Source organism: Manis pentadactyla, chromosome 4 (assembly GCF_030020395.1).
Source record: "Manis pentadactyla isolate mManPen7 chromosome 4, mManPen7.hap1, whole genome shotgun sequence".
In the NCBI taxonomy this organism is placed as follows: Eukaryota; Metazoa; Chordata; class Mammalia; order Pholidota; family Manidae; genus Manis; species Manis pentadactyla.
Window position 1 is genome coordinate 70,014,680 of NC_080022.1, and position 13,461 is coordinate 70,028,140.

Here is a 13,461-nt window from a genome sequence, read left to right on the forward strand (position 1 = left end):
TAAATGCCAAGGTCTCCAGTGCCATGTCATAAGACTCTGTGATGTTCAACATCTGTGTAACCAACTGGGGTGAAGAAATAGAAAACATACTTAACAAATCTGTATATTTTCATAGAATAAATAACTATGATGATTAAACCATAATTTTAAATTATCCTTATGGTCTAGAATGAATAAAAAAGATGAATTTAATAACATAAATGGATAAAGTTTTGGATTTAAAAGTATTGAAATGAGGATGGATGTGTATGGAAAAACAGCAAGTCAATGATAAAGCCCTGGGTTTTAGCTAACTACAAACTTAATAGAAACTCATGTGACATGCTATTTTAAAAGCTAAGACAATTTTTAATCTGTGATTCACAGAAATATAATATCCATGCCAAGAAAATGAAGACCAATTCTACTTTCATATAGATAATAGATGGAGTTGTATGTTCAATTTTTGCATTTTAGCAATTAGTATGTTACCCTTGAGAAATCCTTACGAATTGGTGTTTCCAAAATTGTGAAGTGTTATATAAAGACTACTCGAAAGAACTGAGGCTTTTGAGTCTGGAAATAAGATGAATAGAGGCCAAAATAGCAACCTTTACATATTTATTTGTATATTCACTAAGCAAATATGTATTCAACATGTATTCAATGACTGGAAATATGAGAGACTCTGGAACTACAAACATGGACAAGACCTGAAGACACTCAATTTAGTGAAGGACAAAGACACAAGTAGAATAAATTACAATATAGTGAGGGTAGTTTTAAGAGCAGGTAAATATACTGCTTTGAAGACACTGGTAATGGAGCCACTAAACTAAACTTGATGGAGGCATTGGACCTGTAATTTCAGTCTAGAAGGAGTATGAGGTTCCCTCGGTAAAAGAAAAATATCTTATAAAGGTACATAAAAAGCCGAAGACAGAGAGATATGAAACCTAATTAGCCCTTTATGATTGAACCATAGAGAAAATTTCAGTGGGGGAGAAGCAGGAGCATGAAAGGAAAGGAAAGATTAGATTATTTAAATAAAATAATTTGGTTGAGGTATAAATAATGGATTCGAATCCAAAGGGATTTATTAAAGAGAACAAGTAGTTAAGAATAACTGATACAACTTTAAAATAAAAAAAAATGAGGGGTACCTAGCTCATTTGTTGAAAAAATATAATATTTAACATTAACAGAAGAAAAAAAATCCCAGAAACATATTCCAACATATATAAAAAGTTGATATATGAAAAAAGTGATATTTCATATCTGTAGAAAGAAGGAGTTATTCAACAAATAAAAGTTTCTGAGATAACTGGTTAAATGTTTGGGCAAAATTAGATTAGAATGCAATGTTGTATGTCTAAATAAATTCCAAATGGCACAACAACTTAAACACAAAACATGAAATCCTAAAACTAAAAATATACACACTTCCGAGTGAGGAAGGCTTTTCTGAGCATTAATTTAAAAAGATGAGAAAAACTCAAAGGAAACAATATATATGGTTCATCAAAGGATAGGGAGGAGAGAAATGAAAGAAAATCAATTAGACATCTGCCCCAGTTTCCACTCCACTACATCCATCAGCACTCAAATCTCTTCTTCCCATTTCTGTTTCAGTAAACGGCATTCCCATCTACCTAGTTTCTCAGGTAGAACACTTAGAAGTCACCCTTGCCTTTTTCCTTTTCTGTTTCTCCACATCCAACCTGTCTGCATGTCTTGTCTGTTTTACCAATCAAAATAGATTCCAAATCCATCTATTTCTCTCCATTTCTCCTGCCATAATCCTCATCTTGAGACCATGGCTCAGATTCCCATAATTGCTTCCTAAGTAATTTCCCTGTTACCACACTTAGTACTTTAGGATCTACTCTGAAATAGCAGCCAGGGCATTTAAAATGCTACAGTAATGCTCATCATTCACTTATTTAATATTTATTGAGAATCTCTGTGCCAAGACTATACTCTGAGAGTTGAGGCTAAAGCAATAAGCAAAGCAATCAAAACATCTGCCCTCTTAGAACTGACATTGTCATAGGGGCAGGGGCAGAGGAACACAGTAAGTCAGTCAAGTAGTATTTTGGAAGACAAATACAAAGGGTAGGTATAAAGCAGGAAAGGAACATAGGGACTGACTGGAAAGTCATCTTCTGCAGTCACGGGCTTTGTGCACCACATGGAAGCTTGGCAGAGGGAATGAGAAATTGAAATCCCAAGGAGGTAACTTTTCTAACTCATACTCAGATGGTGTTCATTTTTCAAATATATCTACTCATAGTGAATATCTTTTTCTAATTTACTCAAAGGTGCAGTTCTTGGGCCATACAGATGGTTCTTTTTAAAAAGGATCGCTGATATGTGAAGAACATGGTCCAAGGACGGAAATACGGATATAATTTAAGAGAGTGTTGTAAAATTCCTGGTCAATTTTACACCTGGATTGAAGAGGACTATTGCGATAGAAACTCTGGGAAGTCAGATTCTGGATATATTTTTTTCCACTTTTATTTAGAAACAATTGACAACTGTAAGGTGTACAGCATGATAGCTTGATTTAGATATATTGAGAAATGATTACTACCATATGTTCAGCTAACATCAGTCTTCTCACATAGATACAATAAAAAGAAAAGAAAGAAAAAAAGGAAAAATATTTGTCCTGTGATGAGAACTCTTAGGATTTACTCTCTTAATAACTTTCCTGTATATCAAACAGCAGTAGCTATAGTCATCATATTGTACACTGCATCTTTTATAATGGGATGTTTGTACCTTTTGACCACTTTTCTTCAGTTCCCCCTCCCCCCAACCTCTGTTTCTGGTTACTACAAGTATGATCTCCTTTTCTTTGTCTTTTTTTTAAAATTCCATATATAAGTAAATCATGCAGTATTTGTTTTTGTTTGCCTGTCTTCTTTCACTTAGCATAATGCCTTTAAGATCCATCCATGTTGTTGAAAATGGTAGAATTACCTCTTTTATATAGCTGAATAATATTCCATTGTATGTATATATGTGTGAGTGTGTATCTCACACTTCTTTATCCAGTTATCCATTCACCCATTGATGGACACTTAGACTGTTTCCTTTTCTTGCCTATTGTAAATAATGCTTCTGTGAACATGGAGCTGAAGTTATCTTTTGGAGATAGTGTTTTGTTTCCTTTAGATATGTTCTCAGAAGTGGAATTGCTGGATAATATGGTAGAATTATTTTTAATTTTTGAGGATCTTCCATACTGTTTTCCATTGTGGCTGCACCAATGTACAATCCCACCAACACTGCACAAAGCAATTGTACTTTTCTTCACATCCATAGCAGCATTTGTTATCTTTTGCCTTTTTGATGATGACCATTCTAGCAGGAGTGAGGTGATATCTCATTGTGGTTTTAACATTCATTTCCTTAATGACTAGTTACTTTTCATTTATTTATTGGTCTTTTGTGTATCTTCATTGAAGAAATATCTATCAGGTCCTTTGCCAATTTTAACTAGGTTAGTTTAGTTTTATTTTTTGTTATTGAGTTGTACAAGTTCTTTATATATATTTTGGATATAAACAGCTTATCAGATACTTGACTTGCAAATACTTTTTCCCATTCTGTGGTTGTCTTTTTATGTTGTTGATAATCCTGTTTTCTGTGCAGAAGTTTTTTAGTTTGATAGTCCTACTTTTTTATTTTTCATTTCATTACTTGTGTTTTGCTGTCATATCCTAAAATTATAACTGTGACCCATGTCAAGGAACTTTATTCCTATGTTTTCTTCTAGTTTTATGGTTTCAGGTCTTACATTTAAATCTTTAATTCATTTTGAGTTATTTTAGTGAATGGTGTAAGGTATGGGCCCAGTTTCATTCTTTTACATGTGAATATCCAATGATTTCAAAATTTTTATTGAAGAGACTATCTTGTCTCCCATGAATAGCATTGGCTTTCTCATTAAATACTAGATACCCATATATGGCTGGGTTTATTTCTGGGCTTTTAATTCTATTCCATTGGTTGATTTGTTTGTTTTCATGCCAGTACTATAGTGTTTTGATGACTATAGCTTTATAGTATAGCCTGAAATCAGAAAATATGATGCCTCTTGCTTTTACATTCTTTCTCAGGATTTCTTTGGGTATTGGCTTCTTTTGTAGTTTCTTATAAATCTTAGAGAAGTGTTTTCTACTTCTGAAAAAAATGCGATTTGAATCTTGACAGGGATTGCATTGAATCTATACATCGCTTTTGATAGCATTGACTTTTTAACAATATTAATTCTTCCAATCCATGAACATGGGATACTTTTCCATTTATTTGTATCTCCCAGTTTCTATCATCAATAACTTAGAGTTTTCATAATAAAGAATTGAACTCTTCAGTTCAATTTATTCCTAAGTATGTTACTGTTTTTGATGTTATTTCCGATGGACTTGGTTTCTTTATTTCTTTTTCAGAAAATTTGTTGTTCATATATATAAACACTACTGATTTTTATATGTTGATTTTGAACTTTCGACTATCAAATTCATTGATTAGATCAAAATTTTTTGTTGAGTCTGTAGGATTTTCTATATATAAAAATTGTCATCTGCAAATAGAGGAAATTTTACTCTTCCTTTGTATTCAGATACATTTATTTCATTCTCTTGCCTGATTATTCTAGCTAAAACTTCTTGCTATGTTGAATTGGGTTGGTGAGAGTGGATACTTTTGTTCCAGATCTTAGAGTGGGCTTAACATTATATGTATGGTCTTTACTATGTTGAGATATGTTCCTTTTATGCCTAATTTGTTAAGAGTTTTAATCATGAGTTTTTTTTTACAATTAGTGGATGTTGAATTTTGTTAAATATTCTGCATCTGTTTAAGATGATCATATGACTATTTTCTTTCATTCTATTAGTGTGATGTATCATCTTGATTGATTCACATGTGTTAAACCATGCTTGCCTCCCAGGGGAATATCCCACTTGAACCTGGTGAATGATCTTTTTAATGTGCTGCTGAATTCAGTTTGCTGGTATTTTGTTCAGAATTTTTGCATCTAAATTCATCAAGGATATTGACCTGTAGTGTTCTTTTCTAGTAGTGCCCTTTTCTGGTTTTGGCATCAGGATAATGCTGGCCTCATAAAATGAGTTGGGGAGCATTGCTGGATATATTTTGAAGAAAAAGGAAACAAAACAAAATTTGCTGTTGTATGGCATGTGGAAAATTTCAAATATAACCTCTTACTCAAATCTCAATTTAAGTCTTCCAAGATATCATCTCCATCCATTATCCTTGATTCTTACAAAATCTCAAATGCATTGATTTTCTTCCTTACCCATAAATAGTCCTAGTCCATCCTCAATCCAGGGTCTTGGCACTTGCTGTTCTCTACCATGAAGCCCTCTTCCCTCAGATCTTTTCATGGCTTACTCAGTCTCATCAGTCACTTAGTTCAAATGTCACCTGCACAGAGAAACCATCCCTGAACATGCCATGCAAAATATCATCCCAGGCACTCATTACCCTTTCCCTGATTTATTCTCTATACATAATATATGACACTCACCAAAAGATAAGTATTTATTTGTTCATTGTTATTCTCACTAGGATGTACTATCCGTACCATCAGGAACATTACCTTGGTCTAAAACAGTGCCCAGGGTATAGTAGCTGTTGGAAAAACATTTGTGTTTCTTGATTTGGATTATGGAGCATACAGATATTTACTTAGAACTTCCATTATCATTCATATTTTTGACTACTGCCCAGAAATGAAAATCTTATCACTCTTTTAAAAGAAGTTTAACATTAGTAAAGTGGGCTTACAGTGCAAAAAGTTGTGAAGAGTATGAAGGTTTCTTGCTTTTTTCCATCCCATTTCCTCTGGATGTGTCTAGGGCATCTTAGGTGAATAATGGTATCTACACATTTTAAATTTCCTAATGTTATACTTTCTCACACTTACCCTGAAAATTATTTTGTACATATAGTCCAATTAAGTCCGAGGTTATTAAAAAAGATTTGGGGAGATAAAGATAAAACAAGCTTACATTAATCAGAGGCAATCATTCAGAATATGTTAATTCTGCACAGATAGTATAATATTTATTATCACATGCAGAACATCAACTATGTACATGAAGGGTACATAATTGTCTACTTATCAGTCTTGCCTAGGGGTACTTTAATTCCATTGCCAAGCTACTAGAAATTCAATTGATGTAGTGCAGATTAATGGTCAATGCTAATAATACAAAGTTTATGAGATTTAGATCCAAAACAGAAGCTGTTTCAAATAACATTTCAATTATTAGTTATCATGGTAGTCTTTAATAAAAGAGATTAAATAGTTATCATTCTAAAGCTCTGGTTAGATTCAAATTTTTCTAATGTGCCTGTATTAAATATATTGCAAAGACTTATAGTGAATTTTTAAATGTTAATATCAGTCATTTTGAATTCTTTAGTGTGCTCTCTAATTGATACATAGGAAACAATTTCAAATGATAAGCCATTCTTCAGATAACTACAGTAAAATAAACATTTTGGGTTTCTTTCTTCCTGCTTTGTTCCCCAAACAGCAAAGCCACAGTGATACTACCAAAATATTTACTTTGTAAAACAATTGAGTCAGCAGTCATTAGAAAGGAGAGGCCTACCTGTTTTTAGTAAACTAAAAAAAAAAAGACTCAAAAAAATAAAGTCAAGGTGAACAACAGATTTCATTTGAATTCCTACAAATATTTAACAAAGTTTGTCTGAGTGAGCAAGGAGATAAAGAAAGATATAAACATGGGAAACCATGACAGCATGAGGTGAATTTGTGCTGCAGTCATCTAAATGTGGTGTCACTTCCTGGCTGTTCTCCTATAAGCCCAGTCTTCAACTTGTATCTTAGCACAAGATGCTTCTACCTAATCTGCCTTCTTCTAGTCTTACTTTTACTTTCTTAAAATCAACCCTTCTTACTAAAGCCAAAAGAGTTTATTTGTTGAATCATAAAACTGCTACTTAGATACCATATCCTTAAAGCTTCTCTAACTGCCACGTTTGACCGTGTGTGTACTGGATTTCCTTCTTTTTCACCAAATTCTCCTTGAATTAAGTATTCTCATATCTATTTCAGTCAACTCCAAGTTCCTCAAGGGCAGGAACTGTCTTATTCATATATTATTAATACCTACCAGAGTGCCTGACATAGATACTCAAAGAGAAGTTAAATTGAACTGATATGATAAAATTTTGTAAATTCATTATTTTTGTCTTTGTTTTCAATAATTTTCCAATTTAAAAATAGGGAGTTTGGGATGAAAATGCTCTCCAAATTTATATGTACTTCTACACAAATGTTTTCAATATTCTAGTCTTTTCCATGTGGAGTGGTCTAGTTCTGCAAAGTTTATTTTAAAAAATCTATAATATTATTAATACTTACTTCACTATTATATTTTGAGTTCAAAGCATATAAAGTCTCAGAACCATCACTATTTGTTCTCTTTTTCCCGAAGTAGCTTTAGTGTAGGGTGATCACTTTGTTGCATTTCTAATATTATGCAAAAAGAATAGGGCCCGTTTTGTCATACAGCTTATGACAATAAAAATACACATTCTAGATCTTTTATGCTTAGAATTTTATTGTATAATTACAAAATCTAATGATTGAAAAATCTTAAAAGATACACCTTAGTGTTTAGCTACACTATGATAATTCTGTGATTAAGGCCTGAGTAGGATGGACAAGATCTTGAATAAGAAGTTCTCCTTAATTATTTTTCATAGAATACCAACCAATTCTAGTCTGGATGACTTCTCTTTAATTGCATATCTTCAGTCCCCCATCGAGTTTGATGTAATATCAGTGCTGTTTCTCAAAGAGCACTGTATGATTTTTGTGAGTCCCTCGAGCCAACCAATGACTTGCAAGTCTCCATAAAGCTCAACAAAGGATCAGCTACTCTTGAACAAAAAGCATTGTACATCCGGTGTCCCTGGAGAATGACTGTGTAAACAAACCTCTCCTGGAGATCAGCATGTCATTGAAATGCAATTTGCACCTGGTGGCAAAAGTTGCAAAAAGTCAATACTTGATGAGGGAGAACTTTTGAAACAACAGAGTGGCTCAAGGCTATTTGTTGTATTTGCAATAAAAGTGTAATCCAGCGTAATACGCAGGTAGTTACCAACTAGAGAAAGCCAGCTGTGATACTATTGAACAGCATCCCTTTTTCCCACCAAATGAGCTGTTAAAAGAACAAACAGAACTGGTAAAGGACTAATAAGAACTTTGAAAAAAATCTTTAGAAAAGGTTGCACATCACAGTTATTCTAGAAGCTGTAACAATTACAGAAATCTTGGTTATTCTACTGTGTACATTTCAAATACTTAATTCTAGGTTTGGGAGCTGCCCGAAGAAGAAAAGCTGTTTGTGTGCTGCAAGCAACTTTGGTGGGAAAACATTAAACTACACAAAACTTATTTATATTTAAAAAAATTGGAAACAAGCATGTTTGTTAGAAATACTGCATTTTGTGTTTTTATAAACCTTATGTTACTACCATCTGTAACATTCTACTTTTCTGGAATCTAGCTGGTTTAATTTGGAGTTGATGTTAATTTACTACTCAAATCTTTACACATAACACTCCTTTGTCTGTAGTTATACTGGATTATTGTATAATATTTCATTATTTTATGCAGATGATAGAAAAGTCATGTTGTCCCTTACAATGCCCAGTACCTTTAAAGGTTAAGTGTATAAAATGAGGGTCAGAAGGGATTAGAAATTATTAAATATGCAAAAGGATAAAGAAAACCTAAGGTTTTAAATTCACATGTAGATTTTTCTTTAATTTAGTAAAGGAATAGTGATTGAAATAAAATGTTTAAATATTTTCTAGTTCCTTTGGTCTGTATATTTCTGTTTTTAAATGAAGCTCAAAGCAGTGAAGACACCTTTTCATTCTATCATTGAGAATTCACAGCACAGACCTACTAAGCACTTAAATTGAAATTGTTTTGGTCTTAGATAATTAATCACTGGTTAATTTATTTCTTCTTTAAATTTGGCATGTTTTGTTGAATTATGTGACACTGCCATGAAAATTGGATACAGGAGTTCTGGATTAGAACATTCTTTGATATAAGAAATAAAAATATGAAAAAGTCTCATGGTACAGAAGCCTAATAATTTAGACATGGTTTATCTGGCAAGGGCAGAACAGTTGGGAAGTACAGTTGGTTTGGATGGAGGGATAATAAAGTCAAGGACGCCATTTGAGTTTGTGATTTAGATGGAATTTTAAAGTTCAAATACCTTTAGGACATTTGCATATGATTCTAGACATGAGTCTAGAAAAGAGAAGTAGCTATAAGAAAACAGTAATTTATCCTCCATTTGCCCCATGGTCCCAAGCACATAAGCCGGTGAGAATTATGCCTGGGCTTGCCTGGGGCTTGCCCCACCTTATCTCGAAACATCCCGACCCTCCCCCAAGGCAACAGGCCAAGCGGATCTGCCACAATAAAAGGCACGATGCTCTGCAGCACGTGGCTGCCCTCTCTCTCTCTGTCTCTGTCTGTCTGTCTGTCTCGCTGCACTCTCTCTCTTTGTCTCTGTCTCTCTGTCCCCCTGCTCTCCCTGCTGCTCCCTCTCTCTCTCTCTCTCTCTCTCTCCCCACCCCCCTCTGGGGGCAGCCACGTTCTCTTTCAGATAATAAAATCTCTTGCGTGGGCCCGTGTCTCCTGAGTGGTCCTGGGTAAGGAGGGTGGCGGCAAGATACCCTTTCAGTAGCAGTCATAGTTGCTGTTTATGAGATTCATTAATGATTTTACTTAGCAGGAGGGGTTCCTTGCTCTGGGCAAGTTCACTATGAATTTGCTGTGACCAAATTACGACAAGGGCACATTGGTGGGGGTAAAAGGGGGCTAATACCAAGCTTTTTCCTCATAGCAGTAGGTATAGCAGTAGATTCCCATCTGCCCATCTCTCAGCCTCTGGCCCCAGCTCCAGCCTCTGGCCCAGGCACTGTCCCCACTGATAGCTGCGTCTCCTCTCCCTCCCCAACACTGGCTCCACACCTTTCTTCTGCTTCCCAGCACTGGGGGGGCCCCCGTCGTCCCTCTGTGACCCTTGCTCTCTCTGCTGCTTCGGCTTCCTGCTCCTTCTATCCTTCCCACCAGCCGGAGCTTCCCTGACAGTTTACTCTGGGCGGCTATCCGGTAAACAGCTCACCACCACTGGGCTTGGAAGCAGACTAAGGATGTATACAATAGGAAGTATTAGAATCAGGCAAGAATCCTGGCCATAAAATTTCCATTTTCCCTACAGTGTAGACATGAAAGCCAGAACCCTGAGGAAAAAAAAGTATTCTCTGTTGGGTAGGGATTTTTTTGTTGTTGTTAACTGATAGAGTGTGTGTGCCATTAAAGGATATAAAGAGAAAAGAGTAAGAAATGCTAGAGGTAGAAAAGGCTGCTGACTGAGAACATATTAGGCCTCAGCAACACGTCATTGTGCAAGGAAAATAAAGTGCTACAGTAAACGGGGAAAAAAAAAGCTGCTGACTGCTCTGAAAACCATTCAGAAATTCAGAAGAAGAGTTTAAATCAAAGGATGAACATTATCAGAAACAAACGTGAAATCAGTGGAATGAAGAGAGAATAAAATTACAATAAATAATCAAATTTGTTTGTAATGTTCAAGAACTTGTGAGTTAAAAGATAGGTGATTTCCTTCTTTCAAGCACAAACTGATAAGTAGAAGTCATAGATTTGCTTTGAGCAGATGTCTTCTGTAGAAGAGATCCAGAAAGGGATGCCACCTTTTATGTTTTTGGCTTATCAAATGTTAAAAGGAGTATACTTTTTGACATTTATTGGTAATATGAGATAAGTCTCTATTTATTGAGTTGTTTATTTTAACAGACAATCATAACTACTTGGTTCAAATGTTATTTGAAACTAAGCTACAAGAGTTTAAGCATATTTTATTTAAAGAAATGAAAGTGAGTGATAAAATTGATATCTCTAGTACATAGACATGATTTTATGAGTTGAATTTACCTAGCCTTTCAAAGGAATAATTTAATTCAATATTTTACTAAGTAAAGTAGTGAATAGGTTGTTGGATTTATATTAAAAAAATTTTCAGGGAGGCATGGCTTCAGATAATATGCCTAAATTTCTTAAAATGAGACCAAGTGATGACATTTTATAAATGATACATATTTTGTAAAAGTTTGCATTTCCATCATCTTTTCATGTCATATTATTGGCTTTTATATCATTGTTCGTTATTTTGTAACTCATGAAAAAGTACCTGGAGTTACTCTATTTTTTTAAACTATATTTCTGGAAAGAAAATAAATCTTAGCATTAGTTGTGGTTTCTTAAGTTAACACTGAAAGATACAATAGAAGTGATTTTTTTTTCTCACAATGCCTTCTGTGTATTTTTTCCAAAGACATAAATTCTCCTTACTTAAATTAGTGCTTTATAATGTAGATTAGTATGTATGTTTCATTCAATATTTTAATTTTTAAACACTCTGAGGTTGTTCTTCCAGCATAATGTTATGCAGTGGCCTCAGTCATATCCAAAGAACTACTCAGAAATTGTTTCCATGCTAATTGATGCATGCCTTAATTATTCCACTTGATCATCAGCCCCTTGAGAAATGCTGTGTATTCCACTTACGTAAGTTCAAAGTCATACACAGTACCTAGTTGATATATAATAAGTATTCAATATTTGCTAAGCCAATCAATGCAATACTATTTTTTTACATATTGTAAAAACATGTTTATATGTTATAGAATGTATGTTTGTATTTTATATATGCAGATGTAATATATACATATGTATTATGTTTTATATATGTATAAATATATCTCCCAGTACTACAGTGGAATTTTAATAAATGTTTATTGCGTTTAAACAATGTATTTTAAAAGTAGCATACAAAGCCACTCTCCCATCTTACCTTTTTAATCAAACTTTCTACTCCTACCACACCACACAATACATTTTCCTAGTTTAATTCCCAACCATTATTTTGTTTCTTAAAATAGTATTCCATTTAGTTTGTCTAATTCAATATATCTACAGCAATTTACAAATACTCAGTATAATATTTATTGAACTCTGAAGGTAAGTCAGTATTCAGGTATAGAGAGGTATCGAAAAAGGATTAGCCAGGGAACCAGACGTACCGTGGTCCCTGATCTGTTACGAAGGACATATCACCTCCTTCATTCTCCGTCTCCCCATCTGCACACATGAGGCAACTGTTTGGGTCCTTCTCCACTCTATTATTGTTTCGGGTTTTACGAATTAATAATAATGAAACTGAATTATCAGTAGATACTTTGCCCATAAAGCTTAATGAAAACTGAATTTAACTATACCCTGTATTTCATAAGCCCAGTATTTTATTTAGTTTTGTTCATTGAGTGGAAAAGTTTTGGACACAATCTCTATTGCAACATGACTGATAATACAACCACCATGTATTTGATAAATGACTTCTGTTTTTCATACTAATTATTGCCAGAGGCAACATTATGAGTGATTGTTTCAGATCTGAAAACAAATCAAATTGCATGTAATTTCCACATAGGTTCATCTTTTCAAAGAGAATGAATCACTTTTTTAAGTTCTTTCCTTTACTTGTATTGGAATATATAGGTTTATATTTGGTCTTATCTTTCTAAACAGAAGTCTCATAATACAAGATAGCATCATGTTCAGAGAGAATTACAAATCTCATAGAGCTGTCTAGCATTTTCAACTTTCTTAATATGCTTTCACACTTATTAACTCATCTCATTTTCTCAAAAAGACATGAGAAGTAAATAGAGCAAATATTAATTTTGCTGTTTTTAAAATGTGGAGAAGAAAGCATAGGGCATATGAATAATTGCTTTGAACAAAGCTGGGAGTAGAAACTCTCTCATCTACAGACCTCCAGTCCTAGATGCTCAGCTTTAAATCCAACTGAAACCAGTTTGGGTTTTAAGGGTCTGGTTGTTTGCGGAACTGGTATAGGTGAGTGGCCAGAAAGAAGAATGTAAGTATGTGTTGAAGAACATGAGAATCTCTTAGGAATTTCTAGAAATAAGGGAGTTTCAACAGTCAACCAGGAGGCTTTGAAGGTCATAATGCTGTGGGCATTAATATTTGCAGTCCCTCATTTGTACATGTAGATGAGAAAGGCCTGGGAATATTCTTGGTGACAAATGATGGACTGGATTTTTCAATAAGAAAAATCTCCTTGTTGTCAATGACTGGTCTCAGTATATGAATTCTCTTCTTTGTGTAACTATAAGAATACTTCTATCACAGAATTTTTAAGAAGTAAATAACAAACACATTTGTCCTGAGTGCTCTGTGCTTCTTGGTACAAAAATTATATAACCAGTTTAACCAAAACTGACAGCAGCACAGTGGGTCTTGGCCATCCACAATTTTAGAGTTGGCTTTTAAAT